Source organism: Centruroides sculpturatus, unplaced genomic scaffold (assembly GCF_000671375.1).
Source record: "Centruroides sculpturatus isolate CEXI.00-Female unplaced genomic scaffold, Cexi_2.0 scaffold999, whole genome shotgun sequence".
Lineage (NCBI taxonomy): Eukaryota > Metazoa > Arthropoda > Arachnida > Scorpiones > Buthidae > Centruroides > Centruroides sculpturatus.
In genome coordinates, this window is record NW_019385237.1 from 17358 (window position 1) to 40353 (window position 22996).

The following is a 22996-nucleotide window of genomic DNA, read 5'->3' on the forward strand; positions in this document are numbered from 1 at the left end:
CCCAGTTGTGGGACTACTTTTAAGATATAATGCGCGTGAATTCGGCTAAATTTGGCAATTTTATTTAAAGATTTCTAAGACCATCCCTAATTTTGCAATCTTACTTTTCGTCACTTCTAATACAAAGAATCTTCATTATTCATAATTTAGGAAGGTCCTCATGAATTATTTTCACTCGTTTTAAGAGTATTTTCTTACGAAAATTATCATTACAAAAAAATTAAATCGTTTTCTATGAAGGAAATTTAGAATTTCTTCATAAGTTTCTTCCTTATATCGGCACTCAAAAAATCGATTTTCGTGAAAATTTTGTGATGATTCTACGTTAATTTTTTGTAATATCTAGAAAATAAGAATTTTTTATAATAAGGGTGAAAGTCTTAGAGGAAGGGAGTTACTTTTCTCAACTATGCAGCTAGATGCAGTTGAAGATAAGGTCTTTATCTGAAGCCTCACCCTAAAGATTGAATTGTGAGGTCATTCCGGATGGATTCCTTCACATACCAAACGCAACGGTTTGCATGATGGGCCCCTACTGTTAGCAAGACCACTACTGATGGGCATATAGAAAGGGCACAAACCAAGCCAAGCCACAATAGAGGTGGCCAGAGTTAGACCCTATCCAAGCCACAATAGAGATGACCGAAGTGAATCGACCTATACCCATAAAAATTAATGAACAGACCAAAATCGAATCCGGATCCTCCAGAGTAACAGGCCGGTGCCACCATCTTATCGGTCATTCGAGTGTCATTCCATCCGGACATTCCATCATGACGATAATTGCGGTCACGTTGGCTACCCCATTAGGGATCAAAGCAAACCGTAATAGACAAAAATTGGGGTCAGCCACATGGCCCCCCGCGTGCCGGTTCCACGCATTACAAAACGAACCAAATTTGGCGCCTGGGTTATATAACACATAATTTTCTTTATCCTCGCTTCAAATTTGAATATTTTAGTGATGAGAATTTTCTTTTCTTGTATATTTAGACTAGAATAAGAGGCCATTATGAATCCTATTCTACTGAAATTAGTGATTGACGAATTGCGCTTATGTATACTTATTATCATATGGTTATATTGTCATGCACTGCTTGTTACACGTACTGTACAATCATTCATGTGGCGTGGGACATTTTATCTAAGACAAATAAAACTTCCGTTTGTACTTTTTTGTTTTTTCTTCCTTTGTTTCGAGCCTACGGAAGTAGTTTCCTGCAGATGAATTTTATTGTTCTCTTGTGTCGGATGCGCATTTAAGTAATGGATAATCCTTTGAGCTGTTATTGTAATGAATTCTGCCAACACACGCGATGAGGTAACTCCAACAGAAAATCGTGTCTTACCTCTTTATTTTCCTGTAAATTATTTAAATATTTTATTTAATTATTTCTTTCTGTTTAAATTTTCTAGTTAAATAATGATAAATCGATTCGAATGTGTTCAAATTTTCTCATGATTTCAACTCTTCTTCTGATGTGAATAGCGTAATTATTTACCGGATTATTATAATTAATTACCTTAATTGACATTTGAAAGGCATTAAAATCGATATTAATATATTTTTTTTGATTTCCTGATTGGCTTAAATATAGCTAAATCGCCAGACAAACTTGGTAATCGATAGTAAATATAGCAGTAATAAATACGGTATTTTAATTAATTAGGTATAATAAGGGGCCTATTTATTGCTTTATGGGGCCCAGAATCGAATCCGAATGATCAAGTTCAGGAAATTTTAGGGTTTTATCCCTGATCGTCCGTTGTAAGCCTGGACGAATCCACGATGGGTATGAGAAAAGATCTTCTTTGGGTCTACAGGTGGGAAAAATATGGATAATTAAAAATATATATATATTGATAAGTGTAATTGATTATTGATTGATCATAGAGTAATCATGATCAATCGTTTTAAGTAATTTTCTTCCCTATATTAATTATTTTTAAACTAATTTACCTTGAGTATGGAGTAGATAAGGGAAAAAATTGGTAAACAACGTTTATAATTAAAAATGAAGTCAATTAAGACGTTGGTTTACAGAAATTTCTATCATTTATTCGAGAAAACAGTACACAAATTTCACAATATCAAATAATTAACTTATAAAATTTCATTGATATAATATATGATACTTCACACTACCGTGAAGGCCCACTATTGATCGAGTGAATACTGGTCGTGGGTTCTAGCATCACTAATCACGTGGAGTTTTCTGGCTTTTCTTTAATGTAAATAGAGGTAGAAAGTCTACACCCTCTTGGCACATCACCCGTGTATGTCTTGTATTAGAAATTTCTTCCACTTTCTACTGAAATTTCTCTGTTGTTAGGTCGGGAAATATTGTAGGATAATTTGCAATTTTTTCACGTAAACTTTTGAAATTTTACTCGAAACTAATTGTATCTTTATTACACATCGATGTACTCGTTTCACGTGAAAAAATTCTGAAAATCTATTCAATCTTCTTCGATAATTTGCACGATTTCCATTGTCTGAGACGAAACAATGTAGGGTAAATTTCATAAAAATGTATCATTCGTTCTAATTTAAAGATCGATGAAGTTTATAAAAATCTATTATGACATATTTCCTTCATACATTCAACTTTTCTTCGTGACTTCTCACACAAAATTTGCAAAGTGCAAAGTCCTTCTGCACTTTTTTTACTCGAGATTTCTTCATTTGAAGAAGACTTTCCTCCACTCTAACGATAATAATACACAATATATATTATTTCTAGATACTTTATTGTTAATTCTGTCAAATTTTGTAGAGAATATTATTCTTTTTTCGTTTCTAAATGCGTAAAAAAAATGACGGTAAGCTGCATTGTGACTTCGTTAATGAGACATCAACGTTGAACAGAGACGTCATTTTATCACTGATGCTTCCAATTGATACCTTTAATATTGACGAGGTGTCAAGAATGAAAGATAATTAAACTTTTTATACCAAAATCTTAAATTTTTTATAGATTTTTAAGCCATTTTTCTTATGTTGAATACAGTCAACTCGGCTCGTAAACGTGCATAAAATTGGGTTTTCTGCAGAAATGTATGCAGAAAACACAGTTTTTATAAGTTTTCTACGTAAAAAAAGTCTCAAATTTTTAAAAAATTCGATAATTTTTGCTTTAAATTATTATCAAATCTCATATAAAACATAAAATTTCAGCAGTTTTTTACAATAGTTTACAGTTGTGAAATCAGTTTATATCGTGGATTTAATTAAGTTTTATGAGAAAATTTATTAATTATAACGTTTAAATGATTAAAATTTACTTCCTCAAACTAATTAACTTTTAATTTACTCTTCGTGCAAGTAAATGATTATAAAAAATGACAAGGAAACTTCAAAATAATTCATTAATTCTTATTTACTAATGAGAAAAATGTTTTATATAAAATAAAATAACCACATTAAAAGACTTTTAGAAAAATATTTCGTAAGTTTGTTTTTTAAATATTAATTTTGAGTGCATCGCACTTAGTTTTTCCCTTGACCTCAAAAGATATAAAAAATTAAATTCGCATAGAAATTTAGATTTATTCTAGAATAATATAATTTAAAAATTAATTAAAATTAAATAAAATTAACATAGAAAAACTTTAATAAATAAGCTTTTATATAACGTTTAAAGTGTGCTTTTATCTTTTATACAGCCAAAGTTATTAGAGTTTAAAGTTGAGCAAGAACTACGTTGTATGTCAACTGTCGCCTCGCATCGCATCGTCGCATCGCGTGGCGTCTCGAAATTTACACGCAGAAATTAATTTAAAAATTAAAAAAAAAAAAACATTTTAAATTTAATAAATTAAGTTTATTTTCATGTTTTATTATCGAATTTCATAATATATCATCGAAATAACCCGAAAAAAACAATGCGGTACGTAACGCTCGCGTTACTCCGCGCGTGACACGCGACGCGACACGAATTTATTTAACATATTACCTTGAAACAAAAGTTTAAAACTTTTACGTTAATTTAGTATTGTTTCTTTGTATTATTTTACAGTTAAATTTAAAAAAAAAAACAAGAAAATTAACACGCATTTTTCCATTGAAAATCCCTCAAACTAAATGTAAAAATTGATCAATTTTAATTAGCTTAACACAGAAAAATAGGTTAATAAATTTCCTATAACCCAAGCTGTGGTGTTTTTGAAGGGTTATCAACCTCGAAAATATATAAATGTATATATAAAAAAACGAAACAATAACAAAGGAATCGTGATTGAAATTATAAGAGTTGATAATGGCCTGAAGTATGGATGCTGCATAACTTCATATGCAACTAAATATGGGATAAGATGACGTGCGAGGAAGAAAAGAGACTTTGATATTATTTCTCACCCTTCTTTTTTGACTCCCCCCTCTATTCAACCTAACACAATTTGACAGCAACATCACGAATGTTGCACATTAACTAAATTAAGGTGTGGAGCTTGCGAAACTTATGATAGGTTCCGAATAAAGTAATTTATTGTCTCTAACTTGACCCCTCGTGTAGACAATATATGCATTAAAGTTCACCACCCATGTTGAACACTTAATTTTTAATATAATTGTTAAAGTATGGATTGATACAGCAGCATCACACTTCTTCGGTTGTTGCACGTTTATCCTATCGAGGAGTGGGCACTTTTTTTTTTTTTTTTATTTTTATCAGAAATATTAATACTAAATTATTATTTTATTAATCTAATGTATTATTAGCGACTCAAAGCAGCTCAAAATTAACATTTTGAGCTGCTTTGAGTTGCTTTTCTTGAATTTTTATACCTTCATCCTTCTACGAGTGATAGACTTTAAGCTTATTTTTCTAAAGTTTTTTATTCAAAATTCATTTAAATTTCGATAAATTTAAAAATAAAACATTAAATTAAGTTTATTTTATACGATTTTTCGACTTTTATCCTAATTATTTTACTAAAAATAGCTTCTGTTTCGAGCCAATTTCCTTAAATTCTTTCACGTTCATCCACTGATTCTACCAGAAATGGCGGATGTTGATCTTGTTTTTCTTCAATTTTTTCGCCTTAAATTAACGAATCTAACAAATAATATTTATTATAAACTTTAATTTTATTAATTTTCAACTAAATTTTATAAGTTTTTAAACTTTTAAAACACCAGAAACTTGAGGATGGATGTAGGAAGTTTCCTCAAGACGTGGCCATCATCGTATAAACCGGTTTTGTTTAGGTAGGTTTGTTTGTATGTCTGTCTGTCGGGAAGAGCGTTAATGTCAGAATTATCCGACCTGTTTTGTGTTTTTATTTTCTTTTTAAATGTACAAAAAATAAAAAATAATAAAATATTTTACACTCGACAACTTTAATTATCTTTTCCATTAAAACAAAGAGAAAAATTGCATTTTTTTAAAAAAAATTTACATAATTTAAGGTTTAGACAGGTGAATAATTCCTTTATCAATATATTTTGTTAATAAATCACGTAATCTTTAAAGTAAAAAAGCGATTTGACGCGCGGAAAAGTGAATATTTGCGCTTCATTTTCTAAAATATTTATGTAAAATAAAAAAAAAAATTAAAAATTTAATACTTAAAAAATAATAAAATTATTTTTAAAAATAAATTATTATTATCAACAATTAATTTTAAAATACAGGTAGAATTTAAACTTAATTCGACGCGTCGCTTTGCGTCGCAACTCATATTCTGTTTCTATATAAATACATAAATATTTTTCAGAAATTTACTGTTTTTTTAAGAAAATTAGAAGGAAATTTAATATTATAAAGATTGTAGCATAAGTATGACGCAATTCGCGCGTATAAATATAATTATTTTATTTATATACGCGCATTGCGACGAGCTGGAATCATACAAGTACGACGCGCCGCGATGCGCACTTAGAATTATTTACACTATTATTCCAACAGTTTACAACATTATAATTAAATTCTTTTTAGTATTTAATATTAAATTTTATTATTTTTAATATATTTTTTATGTAATATATCATCTAAGTGCGAGGCGACGCAACGCGACGCGATGCGAAGCGAAACGCGCTAGGTACTATAAACACTAAGTTTATAGACATTTCAATTAAATCTATTCGAAATTAATTAAAATTTTTGGATTATTTGACATTTAATTTCACAATTTTGACCATTTTATATGATAAAAATCCACTTAAAATATAGAAAATTGAGGTTTTTTTAACTTCTTTTTACGTGCGTACGCGACGTGTATATGCGATCGCGACGTTTTTGTAAGGTTTATTTTGTGTTTTTCTGGATAAAACTAAGGCCATTATAAAGTGATTTAAAGACTTTTAGATTTTTTATTTTCCAATAAAAAATTATTTTTAAAGTAATTTAGAAAATAGCCTTAAAATGATCTTTATCTTTAAAAAAAAAACCGGATTCAAATTCTAATAATTCTAATAAAATCGACGAAAAAATCAGGATGAGAAAGTTAAATATTTAGGAAAATTTTTATATAACATTTTTAATATTTTAAGCTCTTTTTCTTCCTTTTTTTTCTCGTATTGAACAATGAGATTTTCAAGTTTCCAATCCCTTTAAAGGGCTCTCTTTTTAAGGTTTAGTCCCTTGAACAATACGAAGTTATAGAACTTGATCCCTTAAAAGGTACGTTTCTTAAGTTTTAGTCCCTTAAAACAATACGATATTTTAGTCTCTATAATGACATATTTTTAAGATTTTGGTCCCTTGAAACAACCCTATATTTTTATTACTGTTATTGATAAAATACAGTGAATTTTTTTTTAAATATTTCCTTATATAAGTCATTAAAACATATAAAAATATTTGAATTTCAGAGAGTTCTATGTAAAAATACACATACATTTTACATTTCTTAATTGGATAATTTAAATTTAAAAGGCTTCTAAGATAGCTCTTACAATTGGTGGAATAAAATTTAAATTAAGATCGATCCAAATATTAACTGGTATTGATGGAAGAGTCCTTTGACTTCTATCAGAAGGAGATTCAAAAAATTGTTATTGTTTTCGTTGGGTGTATTGACTTTTGTCATTGTTAACATCCTCTTTGCCTCAGACTCGCCAGATGAGGGGTTGGAGTGGCGACGACCAGGTGTCGCGAGAATCGACCACTTCCTGCCTTTACTACTACATGAATGACGTCAGATCCAGGTGCCAACGATGCCGGAACACAACACTTTGTAGTTGGACCATGTGCCGAGCTACACAAGGTTTTTGTGTCGGGAGTGCACATAGTTGGGTGGATATGTAAACCTCATCAATGAAGCCGATTTTAGTTGAGAATAATCGACCTTGAAGCCGAGTGAGTTGGTTTATATCATTTATTATAACAATAATTATGAGTTTTTTAATTAAGTTTTTCTATAGAATTTAATCTTGTACCCCCTATTTAACGTTGATTTATGCACCTTTCTGCTTTAAGTCTTTTAAGTCTTCCTGCTCTATCTAGATTTATCCGAATTTTTTTGGATGAAATCGTTATTTCGGGGGTCTACTTTAAGTAAGGAAGAACAAAGGGGAATATGTTTAATTAAGTTTTAAAAACACAGGAGAACGTTTACAGTGCTCCAATTTTTTATTATAACTCAATTCGACAAGGGGTCTCGTGCCTTGATTTTGTCTCATAAAGGAACACATCAGAATAATACTTCGTTGGTTGGCCTAGTTTATGCTCTTATCAAGCTTTCACACGGTGGAATCTCGTCAAACAGTAGAACGGGATTACCCATTGTCCCGGGCCTTCTTAATTAGCAGATAAACATTTTAAAAAAAATTGATATTGAGTTATGGGGCTTTTGAACTGGTTTTTAAAGTATCCTGACACTTCACCCCCGCACAGGGGCGGACTAAGGCCTAGGCAACCTAGGCACGTGCCTAGGGCCCGTAATTTTTGGGGCCCCAAAAATTAGGTTTTTAATTTTTTAATTTTAAAAATAGACCCGGAATTACAATGTTGCCTAGGGCCCGCTTTAGCCTTAGTCCGTCTCTGCCCCCGCATCGTTGAATTCGTAAATAATTACATTCTTGTATGTTTAATGGTAAATTAATAATATTTTCTGATTTAATTCTGTAATTTCTATGAGAAATTATGCAAATTTTGACAATGTTTATTAAGCGTGTTGGACGTCCACGTGTGTCGGCTCTTCAATAAGAATGCGGCTCTGACAAGTTAATTAAGCCCATTTTCTCTCGGGTTGAACGTTTCCAAAAACATGTTTTCTTTTATTGTTTTATCAGAAATGAGATTTTTAAATGTGAGAATCTCTAACTTGACGATCAAAGGACGAATTCATTCATCCTTTTCCAACTGTGCAAGGTTAATGCGAACAAAGGGGAAAAAATTCGAATGCTTGATAAAAAATTTACCATTTAAAAAAGAGTATGAGAAGTGAGAAGTATTTTACACAAAAAAAATTTTAAGAAATTACCGAATTTTATTTAAAAAAGATCAATTTTTACGATGCTGCTTCCAGATGAAACAAGAGTTTTATGTGGAGGAATCATCAAACTGCGCTTAGTTTTTATGAGGCTACGTCCAAAAAATCTGTTTTTTATAAGGCTTTTAAGCTAATAAACTCTTTAAAAAACGCATTATATATTTTTTAATTACTTAATATTAACATTTAAATCAATTTTTGAGATGACATCTTAGTTTATATATGCTATTTTTAATACGTAATTAACATAATACCTGATATTTCTGGTTTCTCTTCTCTGGTTAATATCACAAGGAAGGAATTTTTTTTTATATACAGCGATTTTAAAGCGTTTTTTCTCAATAATTTATTAAATATTAGCTTTAAAATAATTCACATTTTATTAAAGTTTAAATAATTAAAAAAATTTAAATGAAAAAATTAGTATTTTTAAGCGAAAACATCGCCACGCTCGCTCGCCTCCTTAGCGTTATAAATGCTCCAATTTTAGGGTTTATAAGGCAGAAATTATATTAAATAAGGTATATAACTATATTTTAAGGTTATAAACTTTATATAATTTATAGAAATTTCGTTTTTTCCTCATCGAATGACAAGACAAACGAGTTTTTAAGATCGTAACCTCTTGAGGTTAAAGCGTAGAATTGTTGGTATATCCGGAAGATTTCCCTATAATTAACCATTGATAACAATTGTAATCACGTATCAATAGATACGAGAACAAAAAGATGGTATCAGAGAGAGAAATCTTCTGTAGAAAATACCGAAAATAAGTTGGATAAAAATACAATTTTAATGAAGATCACAAGTATTTATAAGGACAAATGGCATGCTTCTTGATTTGTCTGTACTTAAGTAAATTGTACAGCTTCTTCCCATTGGAAATTGCTCAATTGTTTATATTGTGTACATCATCCAGCTACTAAAACAATGCCACCATCACGCAAGAGATTTACTTGTTAAAATAACTGATAACCATCTCATAGGATCTATAGGAAAAATTCAGGAAAAGTAACGAGTAGTGTATAGGAAATTACATAGGAATTTACGATGTACAATTAAGTTTTATTCGAAAGAAAATGCCAATATACTTCCTCGAGTGTTTACATAATTTTAATATATATAGAAGTACCATTGTTTTATATAGTAACAATGTCGAAGTTTCGTGACGAAGATTCGTGAGAAGGACCTACCCTTGGAGGATCGTGATATTGGTGGATGGAAGTATGAACAGACAGATAGACAATGCAACGTATAAAAAAAAAAAAAGGTTAAAGAGTGCGAAGCAGTCACCAGAAACGTCGAGGAAACGATTCACTTTCATTTTTTTTTTTTTATTTAATTTATGCTGAAAAGTAATGGATGAATGTTACGTTTTGCACGTTAATAGGCCTATTTTAAAGTCAAATTTTCAATGTAATCCTTCAGGAATATCACCGCCTTCCTATAAATTTTCCTGTTTTATTATTATTATTTATAAATGAATTAATTTTACTCGAATTTTTCCAAGTTTAAACTGGTGTTTTCTCAAAGTACAGGGTGGTCCAGAAGTCGGTTAACCTTTGTAAAGTCAAGAATAGATACTTTTTAAACACGTTTCATATTTTTTCATTATGTTTACGACCGTTTTGTAAAAGGTAAACTCAGATTTACGTTTCTTATTCTCAAATATACCCCGAAATACACTAAATAAAGCCCTGTTAACCGATTTTTGGTCAACCTTTGATACGTAGAATACGTTTGTACGTAAGTCGTTCACAGGTTGTTATCTAAGTAACCTATTGCATTGGATTTATCACGAATTTTTCAGGGGAGGGAAACGAGAAACCAGGATAAAGAAGGGTGGCCCATATTCTTATTAAGGCTCATCACTTAATTAACCGAATATAAAAAATCACGACTTTATCTTCTCACTTTTCCGTCAGTTTGCTCCCTTCTACGAAATTTTTTTTTCCACACAAAAATGTGTTTTCCGCAAAAGATTCAAACCCGATAAACACGAAAGACTACACCGGAACTGGTCTAAAATGGGTTATAATTATTGTAAGAATGGGTAGAAGGTTTTTGTTTTGACGTCACGAAAATATAAAAGATGAGGTATGGGTGGGTAGTCACGTTGCCCACTTAACATTCTCTAAGTTACTTTCACGAATGCGGTTATTTACCATCCATTGTTTCGAGCATATTGGAATCACTCGACGATTTCGTGTCTCGTATCGAGTTTAGATTAATGTATGACACATATCATTGAACCCGTGACCTTTCCACGACCTTATAAGATAATTCTGAGGACTACTCGAAACGTTACGGTCTGTAGGTTAGGGATTTCTTACATCGATTCGAACATTTTCTCTGTGACGAAAGTGTTGTATCGAGTGATGTAATTTGCTATGTTAAGTCACGCACTGTGACGTCGTACAGCTTAAGAAAGGGGGGGAAACGTCACAGAATGTCATCAGTTCTTTGTTAAGAACATGACCCAACTTTCTTAAATTACAAAATAATTTTTTTTAACTTGTGTATAAATAAATCGAGTTATAAGGAAAAGAATAGAAGTGTGTCACTCACTTAGTATCATCACGCTCTATTGTCACATATTTAAAAGTAAATAAAAAAAAGGAAAAAAATTAGGATGAAATATTATATTTGATATGAAATTCCAGTTTTGTTTTGTTGTTTTTTTTCCTTGGATCCTTTCATGCACACAAAATGCGAGTGTGACTGGACTGTTACTCCATAAGAAGAGGTCAATGATGTCAGTACTCTGCTACTTTTATAGCAGGTCATTGCTTTTTCTTCTCTAACTTTAAACTTGTTTGTAGCAGCCTTAAGGGTTTGGATGAGGTTATGGAATTGAAATGTGTAATCGAAGATGGTTTAATCGCTTCTTTCATCTGAAAAATACGTCTCGAATGTTTTTAGTATAGAAAATTAATTTTTTGAGCCTTTTTTTATAGTGTTTACCTTGTGTTTTATGTTCTTTTTCGTATCTAGAACGATGAATATAATATTTTTTATATGTGTATGCGTTATATCGAGGTAATTTTCTTAAGATTCCTATCTTCTTAATGCTTATTGAGAGGTTCGGATAGGTTTCAGGTGTTGCCTTCCTTATAGAAACAAAAAAAAAAAAAATAGTAAGGTCATTTAAGTACGAATTAAAATAGATTTTAGAGAAGGAAATCTTCTGTAAGGTAGGTAAAAACCTTATTTTTGTAAGTGAAAAAACGAAAGAAACGAGAAAAAAACATGGTCATGTGAATGGAAAATCACGCGCCGTTTAATCAAAAGTACATGCTTGGTGTACGGGCCATTGACAGACGAACAAATTCTTGTACAAAAGGCGAATAAGAAAAAAAGAAAAACGTTATCAAAGAGTTAAATTTCATCCAACAAAGTAAAGAAAAACCGGAAACGTTTCGCCTCTACCTTTGATAGAAGATATCTCATCAGGTTTGGGGACATGGCCTCAGGGTTTAGTCTTTCTCAAATGGGTTCCTCATGGGTGGGTTCAGAGTTCTTATTCTATCTCCAGGCTATAAGTAAGGTGAATGAAGAGGAGTAGAGTAACCTGTATAATTATAATGTTGACAGTAATATGTGTTGTGATAAGAAGGGTACCTTTTTTCTTTTTTCTTCTCAAAAAACAAATTTCCCAGTTCCTTCCGTTTTAACGAAATCATGAAACGAATCTTCGTGAATGTCACCCATAAGAAAATAATGATTTTTAATTATACAGCATAACAGACAATACATAATATAGTTTTAATAATTATAATTATTGTGTGCTTCGTAAGATCTTAGTGGTTCTCTTAATGGCTAAACTAGAGCCGGATTTACACGCCTGTGCTTAGAGCCTAACGTTATGAGAATAAAATTTAGGACCACACTTACAAAGGGGGAAAGAGTTTTTTTAGTGTTATAGCTTAGGGCCACGTGCCTAAATTATACGAAATTGCTCTTTAATCAGGATAACAATTACTTGAGCATCTATTGGTGCGAGGTATCACGAAGTTCGCACACGATTCTAGCGATTTTATTTTATTTCTATTTATTCTATTGAAAGTAAAGTTAAGAAAAATGAACTTTAAAGCAATTTCGATTATGATAAATGATTTGGAAAAATAAATAAATAATTTAGAAACCGAAACGGCACGAAAATGATCCATCATACGAAAATATCAGCCGAATTCTCTTGGAGAATGATCATTATTTGTCTTAGAAAACAACTAAAAAGATTCGAATGCAGGAGCAAAACGATGTTATCTACGAATCCAATCAGTTGTAAATCCTCTTCCTAAAAGGAACCTCTATCCATCTTCCTGCCCGCTGTTTGGAGAACAATCGAATTTCCCTAAGGGCAATGCAGAAAACGGAGCTTCCTGCCAACAGATTGGCAAAATATAACGGAAAATTGTTCATTGTTATCTGATAGAGTAATGGAATTATCATACAATCGATTTATCTCTTTACGAAGATTCTGTCGAGGAAGAGAAACTGTAAATTATTATTCTGTATCGGTTACTTCGTGCCGAAAAAATTCTGTCACGAAATCTCTTTTTGTTTTTTTTTTATTTTTTTAGTAATTATGAGATACTTGTACAAGTCGAAAATAACATAAACATTATTAACGAGGCCTATAATCATTAGAAATTATACTTAGTATATTAATGATACCTCATAGCTTACACAGAACTATAAAGTCTAATGAATTTCCTTCTAAATTTTTCTATATAACTTCATACAAATGTAAATAATATAATTTTTTAGTTAACCATTATTAATAAACTCGGAATTTCCAATGGTTAACTGAATTTTTGGTCGACCAGTGTATTAATTTAAAAAAATAATTAAATTAGCTTAATGTTTATAAGTATATTTAATACATAAAATTATTACGTTTTTATATCGTAGAGAAGATTATATTATAGATGAATGAAAAATATATATAGTTGTATATATATTAAGCCTTTATAAATATAATAATCAGAAAAAAAATAAATATAAATGTCTATATATTAATATAAGTAGTCCTCCGTCGTATAAGTAAGATATAACGAGGAAAAGATTTTAATTAATACGGTTTATCTTAAAGCTGATTGGTTCATGAAACATAAATGACGTTTACTTTTATATTTCCAGCCAATCGTCGTTAAGATAAACGTATTTTTTTGTTAATTTCTTTCAAAATCTTTTTGATTATGCTACAACATTAAGATACTGATACTAAACTAAAATTCAATGAGTATTTTTACGTGTTTTCGTAGCTATTCTTCTACTCTAATAATCATTTGTTGTTCTCATGTCTTCTATTGTATGTTGCAGGATCATGGCACAGTTTAAAAAAGAGAAAAACAATTAACATTTCAAAATTATTTAGTGGCACACACTAGTGTATTAAAAACACTGAAATTACACGGTAAACCTGTACAGTACATCATTATGCTTTAACACACTGAAAAACACTAAAAAAATCTCTTCAAAGCACTCAATTGAGAACAACTGATATAGATGTACGTAAATTATAAATTTCAATGGATAATTTTAAATGATCGCTCCACTTTTCACTGTCAATTCGGCAATTGTCCCCTCCATCAACGTCAATTCAAAATATTGATTAGCGAGACGAAACATCTGCTTATAGAAAATTATAACTTATTATTATTATTTTAAGCTCTCCCCCACAAAAATTATTAAAAATTTACGCGTAAAAATTACAATTTTTTTCACTCTCTTTCTGCTTTTTGATAATTGCTATCAAAAATGAATTTTTAATTGTTTTTAAGTGGGAATTACCATGGTGTATGCGTGAAGATCGTTTGTGACGGATAATTAAATCGAAAATTTTTAAAAAATAAAGGAGTTGTTTCTGAATTTTTTTTCCTGCCGAAACTTTCTTCAACCTTGGCACGTCTTTTGTACTTACAACAATCTTGTAACTAATTTAGCTTGGTGTAATCATTAAAATACAAAAATGCTTCGTTTGTCTTCAATAGTGTTAAGTAGATGGAACATTAAAAAAGAAAAAAAAATTGGGTTATTAATGTTATACATTTTTAATAGCCAAAAAGTGGCGAAACTAATCTTTAACAACTTGTTCGATGGTTTAATATGAAGTTTATGATCATGTATTATTATTATTATTATTATTATTCAGCCTTGTAACAAATGGATGAGTTAACTGAGAATAATTTTTCTTGAAATATTAAAGCAGAAAAATCTTTCAAGCGGTAATTTTTTTCTTTATTTTATGGTAAAATAACTAGTTGGGTGACCGCAGTTTTCTTTTTTTCTTTTTCCTCTCTCTCTCTCTCTCTCTATTCAGCTCTATCCTTTATAAGGGGTGGCCCGAAAGTCAGTTAACCAAATTCGAGTACGACACTTTTCAGAAATTGTTGCCTTCTCGTCCGGTATGTTTGAATCGCTCGAAAATCAAGCGGTTAACCGATTTTTGGTCACCTGTATTGTTTTTTTTTCCTCTTGTATTTCGCTATTTTCTCATGAAATCTTTAAAGTCTGTATTTGAATGTCTGTCTGAATAATTATAAGTAAATATTCATGTAATTATACGAATAAATGTGTTAAATATTTAGTTCCTGATTGATTTAACTCGAAATTATGTTAAAATTAACATAATTTCTTGTTATTAAACAATAATGCTTACCCTTAATGTACGTGATAGATTAACGCCTGTGGCATTAAATATTGAAAATTTATAGACTGTGTAAAATTCAAATTAGCTTGTAAGAAGTAAGGCAATTTATATTTCTTACAAATAACTTAAGTAGGATCTTCCAGGTCGAAAAAAAAAAAAAAAAACAGTTTTCCTGTAAAATTTCAAATCACTGAACTGCAAATTTTGAATTTATTGTCCTTCTTAACAGTTTATTCTTGAATTTTCTACATTTTTAAACTGTTCAGAAGCTTCTTTATAGTGTTCCTCGTGTTCTTCTTCTAGTTTCTTACATTATAATTATTTATAAAGACTTCTTTTTCTTATTCTTCTTGGATATTCTACATCTTTAAGGTTTCATCTATAAAGTCTTCAGTGATGTATAAGATCTGTATAATACTGTAGTTACAATTCTCTTCTTTTTTAAATAAGAATTAACTTCCTCTAAAGCTTAAAAACATTAATTTATGATCAATATAAACATAAAAAAAATTATAATTAAACATCTTCATAACTTGTTATATATAAAAAGTCTAGTAACGTATCACTTAACTTAGGTCCTGTTTATTATTAAATCTTCTTTATATAATTGAATATATATAGCCTATATATATCCCCTATCAGGTCAATGTTTATTATATTTGAGACTTATATATTCTACTTTATATGTGTTGCCGTTTCGGGCCAGTAGACCTATCTTCCGACCAATTATCCTAAAAAAAGTAACTGCACAAGTTAAATTTCTAAAATCTCATTTTAATAATTAAGTAATAATATTTTTAAAAAAAATGGCGTGGGTTTTTCTAAAAAGTCACATTTTGGTATGCCGTTAATGAACTTGGGCGGAGGAAGAGAAAATGTGAAACCACCTGGACATCACGGCTCAGTAGGCCACTTAAACGGGTCCATATGTCCACAGACAGGAAGTGAGGTAGTGGTAACAATAAACACACCGGAACTGTAAACGTATCCACCCACTTCTGTTCAGCCGTTTACAGGAATAATGGTCAATGACTGCACCTTTTTTTTTATTTTTTACTTTTTATTATGTGGGTTTCTGGGATCTCTCTGTGTTACGTTCATTGTTACGAAGATGGTCAAGATTTCCAAATGGGTTTAAACAATTATATCTTGTTACACTGATCTAAAAAATAAATAAATTACTGGATAATTATGTAATGTAAATATAGTTACGTGTTACTTTGTTTTATGTGTATTTTTACATTATATAATTGTATAAATGTGTTAATTTTTTCGTGAAGAATGTAATTTTATATCTGATAAGCTCTCATCTATAGGACTATATATATGTGTCTAATTGATATAGACTTGTCATAAGTGGGATGGAGAAGAGCGAGAATTCACAAGGGGATCAAAATGATCTTTGTTTCCAAATGCAACCACAAAAAGATACGCTCCCGAATTGTAGAAAAATTAGTAGAAAATAGGCAAAATTTTACATTTAAAAGGCTATACCAATCTATGATTTTGTACAATAGATCATACTAATTTAGGTACAGGGTGTAACTTAAGATAGCAGCATATATAAAAATTATTAACATGGTCTCTGTCGTGACTGCACTATTGTTCTTTTATTTAAAAAAAGAAATAACAAGTCAATAGTTAAAATCAGCATCACAGGAGGCCTTTAAAGTACAGGAGATAACTTTGATTGTTAGACATTAAGTTGCATACAAATTAAAACAAAAAAAAAAAAGCCACCGAATAAGAAACTACTCTTTATTAAATCATACGTGAAATGACGTATGTAATTTATTTTTATAATTTCATACACAAGTAATAAATTAAAAATAATGCAGTAATAAAGAAAAAAAACTTGCTGCTCGAAGTAAATAATTCATAAATTAAAATTATATTAAAGAATATTAAAACAGTAGACAACGTACTAACGAGATACGAGTTAAACAAAATTAAGTAGTCAACACGGATTTTAATTGTTATTAAAATTTAATAAGGATTTTTATCTTGAATTAAGAAGTTATAAACTTAATAATGATTAAGTTTATTTCTTTTTAAAAAAAAATTGAAGTAAATTCATTGTTAATTTCCCATTCAAAGTATAGAGTCCAATGAAATTCTTGTGTATGAAACTAAACCACGTTGCACGTACAATTATCATGGAATAACTCTATGCTGATATAATTTTACATTTTACATTAGTAATTTTATATTTTCAAGGGCAAAAATGGTATTTTAAATGTTAGAAAGAAATAAAATAATGTTAGAATATTAAACTGTTTTAACATTATTTATTCATAACACCTGCCACAAATTCTTACTTGATTTATTTAATGTATACCCCATTTAAATATCTATAGAATTAATTTTTAATTATGTTAAAGAATTAATTTTATTTCCTCTTTTTTTAAAAAGTGAAATATGCGAATTTTCTTTGATAAAACTTCCAACTTTCGTTACATACAATTGATTATTTCACGCACGAATAAATTCAAAGGAACAAAGAGCTTTGTGCAACTGCAACCGTTTTCTTTATAATTTTATATAAAATAATACCTTTAATATAATTTAATTTTCTTTATTTTTTAATTTTATCATTTATTAGAAACGTAGAGAATTATCCTTTTATGTTTTCATCATCTACTTGGGATTCTCTGAAGTGTAATTCATGTAATTAATTATTAAAACGTTTTAAACGTCTCTAAAATTAAAAAAAAACACAAAGAAAAAACACCAGTAACGTTATTGCTCGACTTTCTTGGTATTCTTTATTTGTTTTCATTCCTAATAATTGCAAACATTACCAAATTTGTAAGAGTTCGGGAGATATTAAAAGGATGGGCCATATCTCAGTAAGCAATGGTCTAATTTTCTTGAAAATTTCTACAAAAATTTACCCCTAACACATAAACTACCCTGCAAAATTTCACAAATTTTTGAGAAAAAGCACGGGAGTTATTAAGCTTCGAAGTAGATGAACAAACTTGTACCCCACCACACATACAGAAGAACGCCCGAAATTTTTTATATTTATGGATTTTTTTAAGGTCCTCCGAGTCCAAAAATGTAAAAAAAAAATTGGGAAAACATTTTCTGACCGATCGGAAAATCAGGAAAATACGGATTTTATTTTAATAAAAACGTATTATTGATTTCGTTTTCTGGTTAGTGTTTGCTGTCCAGAGAATAAATGAGCGTTGCTTAGCAACTGGAGACCATTTTAGATAATCTTCTCTCTGTTTTGTTTAGTTTATTTTATTTTTTTATAATAATAAAATATAAATAGTCTCATCACGAATTCTACTAAAATTTAAAAAAAAAAAAATCGATATTACTTCGAATGTATTATTTAATAAATGCAATAAAAAGTAATGTATACACTCCAAAGAATTTTTTTTAATTTAAAAAAAATACAGTTTTAATGAATAAAATTAGGATTTTATGACCTCTAATTTACAATTTTAACTAAGTAATTTACTTTCATACTATAAATAAATACGTTTTAATCTTATTATCATTCTAAACTACCTAATTATACGAGTCTTGTAGATAATTTAAGAGGGCTAATGACCTTTTGGGGCCAAAAATATCGCAAACTTTATTGTTCGGAGTTATATTTTACTACATTACGAATTAATTATTTTTAGTAACAATAAAAAGTTTTTATTTATTTTATTTTATTTATTTACCTTCTCTTGATCTTGAACGTATTCTATTTTAATAATTTATTATTTATAGTTATATAAAATAATTCTTTTTTTAAACTCATTTTTTAATTAATTACTTTAAATATCTGCTTTACGGTTAATAGCTGTAAGGCACAGGCTGGTGTGTAAGCCTCAAGTTTTTTATTTCATTTATTTAGCCTGATAGGGCCTTCAAGATATTAAAAATATAAGAGAGAAAAAGATTATTTATTTATTTTTAATTTTTAAGAATTATTTATAATTATTTCTTTAAATAAATTCAATTTTTCAAGGTACAGTACATTTGCTGCACACTACATAGCAATAATGAACAACAGGATATAGACCTCATATTTATTGACTTTATTGTCTTTTATTTAACCCGATAGTCTTTAAGATATAAAAAAAAGAAGAGAAGGGGAAAAAAGTCTACACTTATTCATTGTTGAATTCTTTCAAACATGTTCTACTTTTTAAAGGTCGTTTAGGAATTCTTTTATGTTCAAGAAGAACTAGGATGCATATCGTTCGTTTCTATACTTTATAGATTTATCTTCTACGAACTTAATCAATATATCAATGCTTCGTAATGAATACCCTTTGATAATTGTATTGTACTATTTTCTATTAAGTTTAACTTTCCTTCTTTCTAAAGGATCGCTATTTATTAACAATAGCATGAAAAGAAATATCTGGTGAAAGCCTTTTGAATGAATTCAATATTTATGGACTTTATTTTTGTGTCGGTTAATTTATTTTTATCTACGATTTTTGTTTTTATATTAATTAATTCTTAACATTAAGAATTAAATTAAATAAAGATTTTGTTACATTTAAAATGTTAAGAATTAAATTTTTATGTAAAATTAACATTTACATTGTTTTTTTTTTACTTTTTATGAGTTATTATAGGTATAGGAGGTCCTCTGCTATATTTATTAGATGAAATGCATCAAAGATATTCTAACAATGGTTAATTATCTCCGCCTACTTTTTATTTTCCAATCAATTTCGTTTAGAAATCTTATCTTCGACCAATCTTCGTTGAAATTGATAAAATTTCTGAAACGTTTTATCTTACGTATTTTGCAGAGTATTTTATGTATTTATATATTAATTAATATATANNNTATATATATATATATATATTATTAATATTTAAATTATCTCTCTCAGCACATATATATTTATATGGCCCAAGTTATTAAACCGTAATTTTCTCAAGCACTTCAGCAATAATGTTATAATTTATATATTAAACAAGAACGAATGTCATTTTGAGTAATTTACTAAAGTGTATAAGTAATAAAGTATTTGTACAAGGCGACAATTGAGTATTTACAATGGTTAACGGACTTTTGAGCTATTCTGCGTACTCTATTGCTTACGCTCCTCATTTCAGTAATAATTATAAAATAAGGCATGTCTTTTAATAAAACATAACATCGTTCTATTTTAAATTATTACGTATGCATGTATATATGTGAATAAATATAGCCTACCAGTCTATAATATCGATAATTTTATAGTACGAGAGTAATTCTACGATAATGATAATGCTATGACAAAAGAATAATCTCTCTCCATACAATTTATTCAGATATCTTTGTGAAGCCATTTTGACAGGAAATGTCAAATTCCAGGGTTTAAATTATGGTTCTGTTTATTTTTTGCTTCAACGCTTCGGAACGCTCATTGAACTTAAAATATCTATTCATAGAATTGGACATAATAATTTTTAATCCATAACGGTTGCATTATCTTGTTCAGGGACCTCTAACCGATTCTAATTCAATAAAAGAATTATGCAGATAGAAAAAAAAAACACTGCACATTATTTTCTATAACGTGACCCAAAGTTCTAGTTTTTGTAAATTCTTGAAAATGTGACCTACGTGAATTTTAATGTGATGCGTTGTTCTTGTGATTCATTCCCGTTTAGGTCGTATGAATTTTATAATTATTATTAATATAATAAAGTATAAAAGCGTAGAAAATAAGCTTATAAAATTTTCTATACGGGATAATTATATTAATGATAGATCAATGACAGAGGACGGAGGCCGAGCGGCTAAGGCGGAATCCCACCGCTCTGGGGTATCCGGGATTGAGAAACCCAAGAAATTTTCGGGGTGGTCCACCGGATGTGTCGGGTCACATTTCTCACCAACCGAGCGCTCTATTGTTTTTCTGCCGAATCCATAATGGACTTGCAAAAGAGGTCCTCTTAATGTCCACAGAACGGAAAGGGTTTTAAAAAAAAGATCCACTAGTGCCCGAGTGGATAAAACTACTGAACATTGGTAGTAGGTCGAGGGTTCGTGCCTCACCAACGGGAGTTTTTCGCGTTTTTTTTTTTCACGTGTAGGAGCCATTCTTCTGTAGGAAGTCCTCCTGGATGCACACCCCCTTGACAGATCTCCAAGTGTTGAGTTGCCACACAACTCGCGAGGATTGGCAAATGGGGATTGTCTCCCAGTAGGATTTTCTATGGGCTCCTATTTAGGTAAGAAAACCCAAATTATTCCACGTGGCTAGCCACTTGACGAGGCTCGAACACATGAACTAACTTCCACTATTCAATGGCTTATCATTTGGCCATAAGTATGCGTGTGTATTATGCATACGTTCATATTTATTCAAGTTGAAATTGCGCATGGATCCTTATAATCGCTTCGTGTTAATTAATTAATTGCAATTTAAACATTTGAAACCTTCACTTTTTTTTTAAAGTTTTACAGAGAAGAAGGGGTTCGAATTGTATTTTAAATGTCTTTGCAGTCATTTTACTAGTTTTTACCCCAATAAAACACTTTTTTATTGAGGAAAACAATGATGATTCTACACACCATTCCCAAATTACTCCTAAAAGTCGCTTAATGTTTCTATTTCGAACTGTTGTACGCCATGCGGAATTGATGTCAAAAACTAAATTTTTTTTTCGTATAAAAAGTTAAAAATTTTTTGGATTTTTCCATCTTGTACAGGATGCGACGTTCCGCCAAGAGGACCAAAGTGCATCCATGCGTGAGACATTTTCAAACCTGCTTATTTCTTACTAGAAATTATGTCGTTTAGAGGAATATTGGTCAGTTCAAATAGTCTTCTAAAATATCGATAAACTTGTGTAAACAAATAAATAAATAAATAAATGGCCAGAGTTAAACCACTTTTTTTCGTATTTAAAACCTCGTTTTATTGCAATGTGATGATCTTGAACTATGTTTTTCATACAAATGTGCCTTGCAATTTATACATTTGAAAGGATTTATGACATATAAATTCATCGATAACCGAAAAATTCAATTACAGTCAAACCTCTCAACAACGGACACTGACGGGAACATAAGTGCCCGTTGTTTGAAGATTATTTTGTAGCAATTTTATTAAAAGAAAGAAAAGTTTTTGAAAAAAAAAGGCCACTGTTTAGAGGTGTCCGTTTTTGAAGGTTTTGCTGTATATTTTAATGCCTGATTCATAGTATTTAAAGTTAAGACAAGAGTCGTGTACAGTACATTTTTGAAGCGCCATTATATGAAATGTACACAAAATAACCTCTAAACAACGGACATTTTTATGTTCCCGTCAGTGTCTGTTGTTCACAAGTTTGGCTATATTAATTTTTATTAGAGTTTAAACACCTTTATCTGAGTTATCGCTGAGTGTTGTGTAACACACAACTCAATCTGTAAGATAAGACAGTTTCGTGTCTGAGATTTTCTTTTTTTCCTAACAACTTATTAAGCCCTACTTAATTGAGATCTAAAGCAATAAGAAACTCGATAATTTAATTTAGATTTAGCGATTTAAAACATTTTAACGACCAATTGTTAAGTTACATAATCCAAGTGATCCATTATGAAACTCTTGTTGAATTCGTAATGAATTCTTCATTAATTTAATGAAGATACAATGAAAAATATATAATTTTTCTTTTTATTCTTAAAAATAAGAAACGTTTTGACTTCTATATGTAGACTGTAACATTATATAAATGACATAAATAGTTTGTTTTGATAGAGAAATAGAACAAATTTCTGCTTGGTGATATCTCATCAAAGCGTTATATGAAGAACAATAAATCGGTTTTTGAGAATTCAGGGCAAGTAAATTTACGTGTTCAATCTTAGGTTGCTTAGCAATATTCAAAGATAAACAAATAACTAAACTACTAAGTGCTATTACAAAATGTTATCTAATAAAAAAAAACACTAGAGCCCAG